Source organism: Natator depressus, chromosome 3 (assembly GCF_965152275.1).
Source record: "Natator depressus isolate rNatDep1 chromosome 3, rNatDep2.hap1, whole genome shotgun sequence".
NCBI lineage: Eukaryota > Metazoa > Chordata > Testudines > Cheloniidae > Natator > Natator depressus.
In genome coordinates this window covers 101,699,307-101,714,735 of record NC_134236.1, presented here as the reverse complement: position 1 = coordinate 101,714,735, position 15,429 = coordinate 101,699,307, and the positions used below count along the sequence as shown (strand labels likewise).

The following is a 15,429-nucleotide window of genomic DNA, read 5'->3' as shown; positions in this document are numbered from 1 at the left end:
CTGGAGAAGGGCAAACATAGTATCTATCTTTAAAATGGGGAACAAAGAGGACCCAGGGAATTATGGACCAGTAAGTTTAAGTCTGATACCTGGAAAGATATTAGAACAAATTAGGGCTGTCAATTAATCACAGCTAACTCACGTGATTAACTCAAAAAAATTAATCGTGCTTAAAAAGTTAACCTTGATTAATCACACTGTTAATAAAATACCAGTTAAAATTAATTAAATATTTTGGATGTTTTTCTACATTTTCAAATATATTGACTTCTATTTCAACACAGAATACAAAGCGTACAAGTGCTCAATTTATATTATTATTTTTATTACAAATATTTGCACTGTAAAATGATAAACAAAAGAAATAGTATTTTTCAATTCAACTCATACAAATACTGTAGTGCAATCTCTTTATCTTGAAAGTGTAACTTACAAATGTAGATTTTTTTTTGTTACATAATTGCACTAAAAAACAAACCAATGTAAAATTTTAGAGCCTACAAATCCACTCAGTCCTACTTCTTGTTCAGCCAATCGCTAAGACAAAGAAGTTTGTTTACATTTATGGGAGATTCTTCTGCCTGGTTCTTACTTACGTCACCTGAAAGTGAGAACAGGTGTTTGCATGGCACTTTTGTAGCTGGTGTTGCAAGGTATTTACATGCCAGATATGCTAAACATTCGTATGCCCCTTCATGCTTCGCCCACCATTCCAGAAGACATGCTTCCATGCTGATGACGCTCGTTAAAAAATAATGTGTTAATTAGATTTGTGACTGAACTCCTTGGGGGAGAATTCTATATCTCCTCTTCAGTTTTCATAGAATCATAGAATATCAGGGTTGGAAGGGACCTCAGGAGGTCATCTAGTCCAACCCCCTCCTCAAAGCAGGACCAATCCCCAGTTAAATCGTCCCAGCCAGGGCATTGTCAAGCCTGACTTTAAAAACCTCAAAGGAAGGAGATTCCACCACTTTCCTAAGTAACCCACTCCAGTGCTTCACCACCCTCCTAGTGAAAAAGTTTTTCCTAATATCCAACCTAGACCTCCCCCACTGCAACTTGAGACCATTACTCCTTGTTCTGTCATCTTCTACCAATGAGAAAGTCTAGATCCATCCTCTTTGGAACCCCCTTTCAGGTAGTTGAAAGCAGCTATCAAATCCCCCCTCATTCTTCTCTTCTGCAGACTAAATAATCCCAGTTTCCTCAGCCTCTCCTCATAAGTCATGTGCTCCAGCCTCCTAATCATTTTTGTTGCCCTCCGCTGGACTCTTTCCAATTTTTTCACATCCTTCTTGTAGTGTGGGGCCCAAAACTGGACAAAGTACTAAAGATGAGGCCTCACCAATGCCGAATAGAGGAGAACGATCATGTCCCTTGATCTGCTGGCAATGCTCCTACTTAATACAGCCCAAAATGCTGTTAGCCTTCTTGGCAACAAGGACACACTGTTGACTCATATCCAGCTTCTCATCCACTGTAACCCGTAGGTTCTTTCTTGCAGAACTGCTGCCTAGCCATTTGGTCCATAGTCTGCAGCAGTGCACGGGATTCTTCTGTCCTAAGTGCAGGACTCTGCACTTGTCTTTGTTGAACCTCATCAGATTTCTTTTGGCCCAATCCTCTAATTTGTCTAGGGCCCTCTGTAACCTATCCCTACCCTCCAGCATATCTACCACTCCTCCCAATTTAGTGTCATCTGCAGACTTGCTGAGGGTGCAATCCATGCCATCCTCCAGATCATTAATAAAGATATTGAAGAAAACCAGCCCCAGGACCGACCCTTGGGGCACTCCACTTGACATTGGCTGCCAACTGGAGATGGAGCCATTGATCACTACCCTTTGAGCCTGATGATCTAGCAAGCTTTCTATCCACCTTATAGTCCATTCATCCAGTCCATACTTCTTTAACTTGCTGGCAAGAATACTGTGAGAGACCGTATCAAAAACTTTGCTAAAGTCAAGGAATAACACATCCACTGTTGTCTCCTCATCCACACAGCCAGTAATCTCATCATAGAAAGCAATTAGGTTAGTCAAGCATGACTTGTCCTTGGTGAATCCATGCTGACTGTTCCTGATCACTTTCCTCTCCTCAAAGTGCTTCAGAATTGATTCCTTGAGGGCCTGCTCCATGATTTTTCCAGGGCCTGAGGTGAAGCTGTCTGGCCTGTAGTTCTCCAGATCCTCCTTCTTCCCTTTTTTATTTGCATTCTGCCATATATTCATGCTATAACAGTCTCAGATGATGACCCAGCACATGTTCGTTTTAAGAACACTTTCACAGAAGATTTGACAAAACACAAAGAAGGTACCAATGTGAGATTTCTAAAAATAGCTACAGCACCCGACCCAAGGTTTAAGAATCTGAAGTGCCTTCCAAAATCGGAGAGAGATGAGGTGATGAGTATGCTTTCATAAGTCTTAAAAGGGCAACACTCAGATGTGGAAACTATAGAACCCGAACCACCATCAGCTTTCTACCGGTGGCATCTGACTCAGATGATGAAAATGAACATGCATAGGTCTGCTCTGCTTTGGATCGTTACCGAGCAAAACCCATCATCAGCATGGACGCATATCCTATGGAATGGTGATTGAAGATGAAGGGACATATGAATATTTAGCACATCTGGCATGTAAATATCTTGCAGTGCTGGTTACAACAGTGCCATGAGAACACCTGTTCTCATTTTCAGGTAACATTGTAAACAAGAAGCGGACAGGATTATCTCCTGCAAATTGTAACCAAACTAGTTTCTCTGACCGATTGGGTGACATAGCACTGAGTGGACTTGTAGGCTCTAAAGTTTTACATTGTTTTATTTTTTAATGCAGTTATATTTTTGTACATAATTCTACATTTGTAAGTTCAACTTTCATGATAAAGAGATTGCACTATAGTACTTGTATGAGAGGAATTGAAAAATACTATTTCTTTTATCATTTTTACAATGGAAATATTTGTAATAAAAATAAATATAAATTGAGCACTGTACACTTTGTATTCTGTGTTGTAATTGAAATAAATATATTTGAAAATGTAGAAAACATCCACACATTTAAATAAATGGTATTCTATTATTGTTTAATGGTGCTAATAATTGCGCAATTAATTGAGAATAACTTTTTAAATTGCTTGACAGCTATAGTACAAATTAGTAAACAATCATTTTGGAAGCTCCTAGAGGATAATAAGGTGATAAGGAATAGGCTAAATGGATTTCTCAAGAACAAACCATGCAAAACCAGCCTAATTTCCTTATTTGGCCTAGTGAATAAGGGGGAAGCAGTGTACATGACATATCTTGATTTTAGTAAGACTTCTGACAAAGTCCCTGACAGTTTCTTAAAGAAATTAGGGAAATGTGGTCTATATGAAATTACTGTACAGTGGGTGAACAACTGGTTGAAAGGCCTTCTCAAAGAGTAGTTATCAATGCTTTGCTGTCAGACTGGGAGGGTATATCTAGTGGGGTCCTGCAAGGGTTGGGCCGCGGTTCATTAACATTAACATTTTCATTAATGACTTTGAAAAGGGAGTGGAGGGTATTTTTAATAAAATTTGTTGATGACACCAACCTAGGAGGAATTTAAAGCACTTTGGGAGGACAGTGTTAAAATACAATATGACTGACAAATTGGAGAATTGGTCTGAATTCAACAAGATGAAATTCAGTATAGATAAGTGGAAAGTACTTCACTTAGGAAGGAAAAATCAAAATGCACAACTACAAAATGCAGAATCACTGGCTAGTACAGAACAACCTCAGAGTTACGGACACCTCAGGAATGGAGGCTGTCCGTAATTCTAAAATGTTCGCAACTCTGAACAAAGTGCAGTTTGGGCTCCAGATACAGCAGCTGACATTCCAGGACAGGATTCAGCAGCAGCTAAGCTCTTTACTGAACCCTGGCATGAGTTTACAACTTTGTCCCACTCTGGGGGCAGAGGGGTGTGTGTGGGTGTGGGTGTGTGTGGGTGGAATAAAAACAGTGCGTCCCCCTCCTGGCAGAGGGAAGAGGGGGTAAAAACAGCATGTCCCCCTGCTGGCGGGGGGCGGGTGGGTGAAAGAAAAGCTTCAGAAAAGACGCTACCTACGAAGACAAGAGGGGTTCTCCTGTGTAGGTAATCCACCTCCCCGAGAGGCAGTAGCTAGGTTGATCGGAGAAATTTCCCATCGGCCTACTGCTGACCACAGTGGGTGTGAAATTGCTTTAACTGCAGTGGAGCCCAGGGGTGTGGATTTTCGTATCCCTGAGTGATGTAATTCTACCGACATAAGTTCATAATGTAGACCAGGCCTAAGAGCCTGAACACCACTAAAGAATCGACCTGCATTTCTGAGGAACCTATAAGCCATGGAGAATATAGGTTTGGAATGGAAGCGCCATCTCGACCATACTTCTACACCTACTCAATCTCATTGAGAAAGACAGGACCTAAATCATATGTGGTCCACAGCTCCTTTGCCCTCACCAGCCCAGCATTTGCACAGTCCCTTAGCAAGTGGCCTCCAGGGAAGATCAGAGCTTCTTCCACAAACTTTACACTTGCAGAAACCCATGGGGCAGGGGAACTTCTGTGGTTAGGCCAGAGGAGGGAGGGGATATATTGGCAGCCTGGCCAGGTGTACTCAGGGAACTTCCGCACCCTGGCTATTCCAAAGCCATAGAAGCCATGGCAACTAGAGTGCAATTTAGGGCTGCCCAAATTTGCATTGGGGGCTGCTCTGGACTACAGAAGACACAATCTGCTTCAATCATTCCTCCATTCTTAGCACTAGAATGAGTTTAGCCCAGAGTGTAGAAAAATGGCCAAAAATATGAGAGGGAGAGAAATAAAAATACCCCACTGCAAGATCAATAAAAGTGGGATAGATTTTCTTTAACACAGGTACCATTCTCTATGACCTCAGATTCCCTAGTCATTACTGTAAATTGCTTTGTCAGGAATACGAATACTGAGATAACACCTGGTTGCTGTGGGAGCCAGTAAAATTTGCCTTCAAAAAATAAAGGAAGGATCTTATAATGAGACTTACTTCAAACATATGCATGACAGTATATGCTTAATTAGAGGACTGTCTTGTGATAAATCACAGTAGATTCCTTAATGATGGTTTTTTTTTTCAAGACTCTAAGTATGTCCCTTTACCAGAGGGATTTCATTTTATGGGATAATCACTAAATTTCCCTTGTGTTTGCTGTTTTTCCCCTCACCCCATCCCTCATTTTTGAGAGGACAGCATGCCAGTACTTTCTCATTAACTTTGCTAAAACAACTCCAAGGATGAAACACTACTGAAAACAGGTGTTCTTCCTGCCTTCTATTCACATTTTAATCCAGGGTTATATCTGAAGAAAAGCTTCTCAAAAGGTAAGACATTAGGAGTCCCTCCAACTACTGTAAGGTCAATGGGAGTTTTGCAATTGACTTAAATAGAAAGATCAGGCATTGAGGAAATTTAAATAAATATGAATAGGTAAAAATAAATTCTATATTATAGCACAGGAGAAACTTTTCAATTATAAAGTATTTTTGCTACTTATTTATTTCAAAATGCCATTGAAAGCTGTAGTTACAAATATTTTGCTATGTTCTATTTACTTTGTATTTACATACACATTTTTAGTATACTTATGGAAAAAGAACGCAGTGGAATGATTGTACTCTCACTCATAACAACTTTAATTCTCTTTTTCAGAAAGATTTAAAAACTGAAGAGCTTGACCAACAAGTTTCACGCCATCAGTGTTAGTATACAAATGCAAACACAAAAAAGTTTAGAGTAGTTAAGAGCACAACATGACTTCAGCACTTTTTCAGAATGAAGAAACACAATATTGCTTTGAGAATATTAATGGATCTTGCTATAAAACATCGTGGTCTTCTGGAATCCGCATAACTTTGTACGTTGTGCTTAGTTTTCTGACAATTCTTACATTAGGTGGAAACCTAATGGTAATGATTACAATTGCTTATTTCAAACAGCTTCACTCTCCTACAAATATTTTGCTCGCCTCCTTGGCATTGTACTGATTTTTGTTTGGGTCTGACTGTGCTGCCCTTCAGCAGTATAAGATCTGTCGAAACATGCTGGTATTTTGGGGAAACATTCTGTAGATTCCATAGTTCTTTTGAATTATCTTGTTGTTATTCATCAATATTTCACTTGTGTTTCATCTCTGTTGATCGCTACATTGCTGTTACTGATCCTTTAATTTACCCTCTCAAGTTCACAGTGCCAGTTTCAGGCATGTTCATAACTGTTGCCTGGATATTTTCAGTAGTATTCAGTTTTTCGGTTGTCTTCACTGGGGCTAATGACAAAGGGATACAAGAATTAGTAAATGCCCTCTCCTGTGTAGGGAGCTGTCAGATTCTCTTCAACAAAACATGGGTGGTTGTAACCTCTCTTCTTTATTTCATACCTTTTTTTACAATAGGAGTTTACAGCAAAATCTTTGCTGTGGCTAAATGACAAGCTAGAATGATAGAGATGAAGAGCAACAACACCCAGTCGTCTGATACTTACAGTGACAGAGTTAGCAGAAGAGAGAGGAAAGCTGCTAAAACCGTTGGTATTGCTGTGATTGCTTTTGTGCTATTCTGGTTACCTTATTCTATAACTGTAAAAAGAAACGAGAAAAAGGAGTCCTTGTGGCACCTTAGAAACTAACAAATTTATTTGAGCATAAGCTTTTGTGAGCTACAGCTCACTTCATCGGATGCATTCGATGAAGTGAGCTTTACCTCAGGAAAGCTTATGCTCAAATAAATTTTTTAGTCTCTAAGGTGCCAGAAGGACTCCTTTTCTTTTTGCAGATACAGACTAACATGGCTGCTACTCTGAAATCTATAACTGTAGTAGCTGATTCTTTTTTTAACTTCATAACACCACCCCTTCTCGTTGACATTGTGGTTTGGTTCACTTATTCCAACTCTGCTGTTAATCCTTTGATTTACTCTGTCTTTTATCCTTGGTTTCGAAAAGCAATGGAAGTGATTCTGAGCTGTAAAATTCTCTGGCTTGATTGTTCAACAATTAATTTATTTCCAAACTGAAAACCTATCTGATCCTGCATAGAGCTACTCATCTCACATTTCCCCTTTTCATAAAATCTGGCTGTGTATTTCTTTTTCTGGATGAAATATTGTCATCTTGATTTTATACTTTGTAAAACTTTCTTTCATTGTGAAAAACTGGTTTATCACATGATATCAAGACAATTTATTTACAGATACTGTTAATTTAATACTAGATTATGCTATGAAACAAGAGAGCAATGTCCATTGGTTGTAATTTTGTGAATGAGAAGATAAAATGGCCCTCCACAATTAAACAAAGGCAAAAAAAGAAAGATCAAAAACTAGTTTTTCAATGAAATTCATCTCTCTTTGTTAGTAAGAACTAACAATACTGGAAACAGAAGTGTTTTTGTATCCCTTTAAAAGCTATATGGTATCATTATTTACCAAATCAATAAAGTAAATATTAATATTTTATACTACTGTCAGCCTATGCATGTTCAAATTCTTTACTTATACTATTGAATTAAGACCTCCTACATCCATATGGAATGGATAAGAAAATTGAATTTCAAAGGGAGATGGACATTTAACTCCCGTAAGCTCCTTTGAAAAACACAACCAAAGAGATTAAGGACCCAATCATGCTACTTTTTAAACTGGTGGGAAAACTCCCATTGACTTTTAATGGGAGCAAGAACAAGCCAGCACTGAGTTACCCATATTCACACAGGAAATGTCCAGCTCTGTGCCTTAACCACAAGGCCAACCTTTCTCTCGGGGAAATATTGAGTAGAAATAAGACTCTTTCATGTACACAAGGGTTCCTCACACAAGGGAGGATTGTAAACAAAGGTGAAATCCAGATGCCAGTGAATTCTATGGTAAAACAGCCCTTGACATCAACAGGACATCAACAGGACGAAGATTTTACACCTGCCGTTTTGAGAGAAAACTGTCCTTTCCATTACAGGAGAAAATCCAATCACAGAACTGTCTTCTGTGTCACAGCAACATTCTAAGGGGTTGTCTATACTTGAAAATTATTTTAGTATAAAGTAAGATATGAATTTAAAGCACAATAGCTAGCCATTCTGCAATATCAATTCCAGTAAATTTCCCATGTAGACAAGCTCTAAGATATTTTATACTTGCAGCAAGGGATCTGGATTTCACACACTTGCTACAGATGCCCTGGACAGTCAAGTTGTGAATGAGAAATATTTGTTAGTTTTCAATATTCCTGTATAATAAACAGGAACTGCTTATTATCTGGTTTGCTAAATTGTAAGTGAAATAGGAGCATGCCATTGACTTTACTGTAGCACGTAAATTAACTGAGTATAACATAAACTTCTAAAAGTTTAATTTACAAATTCCAAAAATAACTGTTTGGTTTTTTTAATACAATTTCGGTGGCAGTTCTCCCCTGCCTGCTTTAGTCTGTATAGAGTGAAATTCTCCCTCTTCCTGAGGCTTGTGGTTATTAATAAGAAATTAATAATAAATTGCAGTCCAAACGTTCTCCCAAGGCTTGGCAGTTCTCAGGGCTCTCCTTGTAGGAATTCTCTGTCCCAAGCCATACATCCCTCTGCCTAAAGAGCTGTTCCTTTAGCCCCAGAGTGGAGTTAACAAGCCACACACAGCAGTGACATGGAGTCGGCAGAGATAAATTAGCATCTTCACAACAGAAAAACTGTGCCTCCTGCTTATATCCAAATCATTAATGAGAGCATGAGACATGATTTTATAAATGTCCAACTGACTCAAGGCTTTAACCAACTTCATCAGTGGCTTACAGCCTCTTCAAGAAAATGTACTTGGCGACACATAGCAATAGGATGACGACTGACTTTTAGTATTCAGCTGAATAAATAATGTTTTATCTTAATATTTATCAAATATCATATAAAATAATGCCTCTGTTGGAAATAGAGTAGCTGTTCACTCCCTCTTCTCATGGCAGAGCCTTTTGACTGGGATAGGCAGGTAGCCCACTTCATCCTGCCCCTTTTGGAAGCAGCCACCTGCAGCCTCTTCCCTGGTTCATACCCTTGTACCCCAAAGAACACCGCTTTTCTGCAACTCCCCAGGCAAATCTTGCAAGATCCAGTGTTTGAAGAGTATGCTCCATTCTGAGACATAAATACTAGGGAAGCCCAGAGCTCAGGGAAACATCCATGCATGGCAGGATCCACTGGCTAGTCTTTTATTCCAAAATGTTTGTGCTAGCTGAACAACAGATTTGAACGAACAGAAGTATAGCAAGCAAAACCCAGTCACCATCACAAAAACCACAACAGGTTATAGCAAAAGGAGAAAGGTAAAACTCTGTTAGTAGCCAGGGGGAGCACTTCTGGAGTTTTGATCACCATTTTTTAACATCATAGATGTTTTTTCTTGATCTGATAATCCTGCTGATGCAAGTGGGCAGGTAATTTTATTAATTATAAATTCTCTGTCAACCCTGTGATTTATGCCAGCATTTATCTTTGGTTAAGATGCAGTACAAATAAGTCCTAAAATTTAAATAACTGATTATTGTTGAAAACTGAATTTATTTCAGACTGAAAATCTGCCTAGATGCTGTGTTTGCACAACATCTAAATCCTTGTCTGCCAGTTACCCTGGGGGCACCTTTATACTCTTCATTTTTTCTAAAACTGTGTGTACTTTTTTCCTTTTTTTCAGGTGAAATAAAGTAAAATGTGAAATATAAAATGGTAGTAATTTTCATAGATATTAAGGTCAGAAGGGACCATTATGATCATCTAGTCTGACCTCCTGCACAATGCAGGCCACAGAATCTCACCCACCCACTCCTGCGATAAACCTCTCACCTATGTCTGAGCTATTGAAGTCCTCAGATCATGGTTTAAAGACTTCAAGGTGCAGAGAATACTCCAGCAACTGACCCGTGCCCCATGCTACAGAGGAAGGCGAAAAACCCCAGGGCCTCTTCCAGTCTGCCCTGGAGGAAAATTCCTTCCTGACCCCAAATATGGCGATCAGCTGAACCCTGAGCATATGGGCAAGATTCACCAGCCAGATACCCAGGAAAGAATTCTCTGTAGTAACTCAGATCCCACCCCATCTAACATCCCATCGAGCCTATGTACCATGGATATTTAAAGATCAATTAATTTTGTAGCATGATTAAGAGACAGAGTGGGGCTGCGTTGTGCTAGGAACTATACAGTCAAGCAGTAAGTGACAGTTCCTGCCTCCCAATGAACTTATGTTTTAGTAGATAAGATATAACAGATGGATGAGACAAAGTAGAGGATGGGCAGGGTAGGGAGACTGAAGAATACTTGAACACAGACTTAAGAATGTAGTGTGGGATTTTCGAAAGCACCCAGCACTAGCCTAACTCTGCTCCTGTTGAAGATTAAGTCCCACTCTAAATAATATGAAAAACACTATGGAGCGTAAAAAGAAAAGGAGTACTTGTGGCACCTTAGAGACTAACCAATTTATTTGAGCATAAGCTTGATTGGTTAGTCTCTAAGGTGCCACAAGTACTCCTTTTCTTTTTGCGCATACAGATTAACACGGCTGCTACTCTGAAAACTATGGAGTGTAAATTTCTTTAAGTGGTTTTGCAATACATGTATTTAGCTTCTAAACTGTTTGGGCCAGGGACAGTCTTCCACCATATGTTTATACAGAGCCTAGCACACTAGGGCTGAGGTTTCATTAAGCACTACTTTAATATAAATAAATAAATAAATAAATAATTGTTATTCATTCTGATGAGCCACACTAATAAAAATTGCCTTGGAAACATCTGCTATACATCTGCTATCATTTCATACATTTATCATTAGTTTTATTGTTCAAAACTGAAGATAAAAGAAGCGTAAATCAAATGTTTGATATTAGAGGATAAAATTCACCCTGGTACACAAGGCCCTCTGTACCACTTAAGCTCTATAGAGAAGGTGTTCACTAAGAGTGTGGGCAGACGGCTGTGAGCCATCTGTACTACACAAAAGGCTGCCAGCCTTCCTGGCTGGCAGGAGACTGCAGAATGGGGGAGGTGGAAGGGGATGGGCCACACACCTTTGTATGATACTGCAGTACTCATGGGCCAATGGCAGCCCTCCTTGGAGAAGAGGGCTGCGACTGATCAATCCTGAAACCTCTAACAAGCACTCAACAGAGTTTTGTAGTGCAGAACGTTCAATGAAACTTTACACGACCAACCCACGCAGCAGGGTCTGATCAGTTCAAAAAGCACATTACTCTCTTTCCAGTTCTCTTTCAGAACACCGTACACTGTATGGAACACTCATCCTCGTTTTGGGCGCTGGGAAAGACACCTCTTCATGCAGCCTTTCCCTCAATAAGGAGTAATACAGAATGGCTGGGTGGTCTGAATTGCAGAGATGCTGAGTACCCACACCTTCCATTCACTTCAAAAAGAATTTTGGGGACCAATACCTCTGAAAATCAGCCCCCCGCCCCTTGTTTTTCCTCTTCCTAATATGGGCACATGTAACACGATTTTGCCTCAAGAGGAGCAGAGAAGATGGTTCATAATCAGACAGTTATTTAACCCTCAACTCAGCACCCTAATGCTATAAGGATGGAAATCTAGAAATAAATAGATGAGACAGTCTGAGAGATAATATTGCTCAGAAGAATTTCTTTTTCCCCTCTCTTGGGGCAATTGGGCTGTTTTGTGATCTCCCTCTCTTCCCATCCTGTAACATCCTTGTAGCAACAACAAAAATTGCTTACAAGGAATAATAATATTAGGTAAATATTTAATGTATTTTTATCTGTCTTGTAATGTAAAATAGCTGCTGAAGATAAGGAGAAGAAGTCAGCACCATGTGCCCACCGGGAAGATCTCCATGGGCCACTGACAGCCTGCAAACCACAGTTTGGGAACCTCTAATGGTAGTGTGTGATGCCTGTGAAAGCAGAAGACCTGAAATGTAGACAGAGCTGTCCATATGCTGTGAATCAAAGTAAACTGTCCCCCAACTTCAAGACAGAGAGTCTTCTCCGAAAAGGACAAATCCCCCCCAAAAATACTGGTAGGTATATTGCTTTGAGAGAAGGGGTTGATTCTGATCTTAGAGGAGTCTCTGTAAATCAGGAGTGAATGTACTGAAATCAGTAGAGTTTTTTTGGTGTAAAACCAATGTGAGATCAAAATCAAGCCCAAGATCTTCAGCTAGCAGAGGAGAGCAGTATAATGTCACTGTTATGCCATCTAGTGGATAATACTGGGTTATCCTGAATATTTCAACTGTCAGAAAAACAATACAAATAGCAGCATTAAAATAATTGCTAATCAAAATGAAATATTAAATCCACAATCAGCATGCATACACAATTTATGTAGCGTATGATAGCACAGATGCAAGGGACTGCCATTTTTGTTACTTTTTATGAAAAAAAAATATCAAAAATCACCTATCCCTGCTCATCTAAATTCCAAATAGCTGGCATAAAGACCTCACCTTAGCCCTGCCAATCTACTTTGTTCCACCTCTGGGATGACTCCTCTCTGGCATGCTTTAATAAATATGACTAAATGCTATCACATTGTTCAAATTAATTGGAGAGGGCACCGGGTCTGAAACAGTCAACGAGATGGAAGAGTGATGTGGAATGAGTATTGATATCAGAACTTCAGCTAATGTTTTTTCATTTCTTTGGGTTTTTCTTTTTGAATTTCCTCTTATTATTATTCATAGGATCATAGAACTGGAAGGGACCTCAAGAGGTCATCAAGTGCAGGGGCTGGACTAAAGGCAGGACTAAGTATTATCTAGACCATCCCTGACAGGTGTTTCTCCAACCTGCTCTTAAAAATCTCCAATGATGGAGATTCCACAACCTCCCTAGGCAATTTATTGCAGTGCTTAACCACCCTGAGATTTGGACATTTTTCCTAATATCCATTCTAATCCGCCGTAGCTGCAATTTAAGCCCATTGTTTTTTGTCCTATACTTGGAGGTTAAGAAGAACAATTTTTCTCCCTCCTCCTTTTAACAACCTTTTATGTACTTGCACTTGTGTTGTGCATTGTATTGTGTTCTGTATTGTATTGAGTATACAGTATTCTATCATGGCAGCACCTAAGGGCTCCAAGCAGGGATCAAGTCTCCACCATGCTAGGCACAAACACATAACAAAAAACAGTCTCTGCCCTGAAGAACTCACAGGTTAAGTAACATCTATGTCACCCTGCTGTATTTACATAAGCATAACATATATATTGAAGGGTTTTTCTCTTTTATTTTCTTTCCCCTCCTTTTTTTTTAAGATACAGTGGACATTAGACTCTAATTTCAGACTGTGAATGAACACTTTAACTATTCTAAAAATTAAAAAGGCAGTGATGAGATTAAGGGTCTTGATATCCCCACTAGGAAACAATAATAAAATTGTAGAACTGCCTAGAAGCCTAGGAAGAGAAGGCAGTAAGTGGAAACAACTGTCATTAAATATTGAAGACACAGGACTACTAGGCTCCAGTACTGGTCTTGCAGGGTTTCCAGGCTCATGCTCTGCAGTCACAACTCCACAGTAAGGAAGAGGAGTGCAAGGCTGGAACCGTGCATACTGCACATGCTTTCGTTTGCTTTCTGGGGGAACAGAGTCCAGCTGTACAGAAAGATCCCCCAACTGGAGACTAGGTTAATCTGCTCACCCTTTGGGAAAGAGAATGTATGTGTGTAGAAGCTGAGCTCTCTTAGGCTGAGGCCCCTCCTATTCTGGAGGGTCCTTCGGAGGGCATGCAGACAGGCTCATCTACCTGCTTCCAGCTGAGATCTATAATATTGGCAATTGTCATTCGGAGGGGAAAGGAGTTGAATCTTCTCTGCCTGTTCTCCTGGGTTTTGGATCGGCTTGCAAGGGTCTCTAAAATAGCTGGGGGCTGGCTCTTCTTTTCCTTTCCTCCTGGGCATTAGAGCCATTAGGAGCTCTTTAGTGACCTGAAATTAAAAAAAAAAATCCTAAAAAAAGGAGAACCATGGATGAATTGCTAAGGAGGAAAGAACTGTACAAGCATGTAGGGACATAATCAGAAGGACTATGGCACAAAGTGAGTTACACCTAGCAAGGAACAAAACAGGGTCTTTAAATACATTAGGAGAAAGAGAAAGGAAAGTGTTGGTTTTCTACTTAGCAGGGAAGGAGAGATAATAACTGATGAAATCCAGAAAACTGAGGTATTCAATGCCTATTTTGCTTCAGACGTCACTAAACAGGTTAATTGTGACCAGATACTCAGCTCAATAAAAGCTAACAACAATAGGGAAGGAACACAAGCCAAAGTAGGGAAACAACAGGTTAAAGAATATTTAGATAAGTTAGATGTATTCAAGTTCATCTTAGGTATTTAGGAAGTAGCTGAAGCAATCTCAGAACCGTTCGCAATTATCTTTGAGAACTCCTGGAAGATGAGTGAGGTCCCAGAACACTGGAGAAGGGCAAACATAGTACCTTTCTTTAAAGTGAGGAACAAAGAGGACCCAGGGAATTATAGACCAGTCAGTCCAACTCCGATACCTGGAAAGATATTGATACAAATTATTCAACAATCAATTTATAAGCTCCAAGAGGATAATAAGGTGGTAAAGAATAGGCAAAATGGATTTGTCAAGAACAAAGCATGGCAAGCCAACCTAATTTCCTTCTTTGGCCTAGTGGATAAGGGGGAAGCAGTGGACATGATATACTTAATTTTGACAGGTTTCAGAGTAACAGCCATGTTAGTCTGTATTCACAAAAAGAAAAGGAGTACTTGTGGCACCTTAGAGACTAACCAATTTATTTGAGCATAAGCTTTCCACAGTATGCATCCGATGAAGTGAGCTGTAGCTCACGAAAGCTTATGCTCAAATAAATTGATTAGTCTCTAAGGTGCCATAAGTACTCCTTTTCTTTTTACTTAATTTTGGTAAGACTTTAGACACAATCCCACATGAGTGTCTTAAACAAATTAGGGAAATGTGGTCTACATTAAATTATTATACTGTGGGTCAACAACTGGTTAAAAGTCCCTACTCAAAGAGTAGTTATCAATGGTTTGCTGTCAGACTGGGAGGGTATATCTAGTGGGGTCCTGCAAGGGTTAGGCCTCGGTTCAGTATTAGTCAACATTTTCATTAATACCTTAGAAAAGGGAGTGGAGGTTATTCTTATAAAATTGGCTGGTGACACCAATCTGGGAGAGATTTTATGCACTTTGAAGGACAGTATTAAAATTCAAAATGACTAACAAATTGGAGAATTGGTCTGAATTCAGTAAGATGAAATTCAATAAAGACAAGTGCAAAGTACTTCACTTAGGAAGGAAAAAATCAAATGCACAACTAACAAATGCAGAATCCCTGGCGAGGTGGTAGTACAGAACAACCTCA

At 39.5% G+C, this 15,429-nt stretch overlaps 1 pseudogene; it reads left to right on the top strand.

Annotated features, from left to right (window-relative positions):
- The first annotated feature begins 5,814 nt into the window (after positions 1–5,814).
- LOC141984912 (trace amine-associated receptor 7a-like) lies at positions 5,815–7,074 on the top strand (annotated as a pseudogene).
- The last annotated feature ends 8,355 nt before the right edge of the window (positions 7,075–15,429 follow it).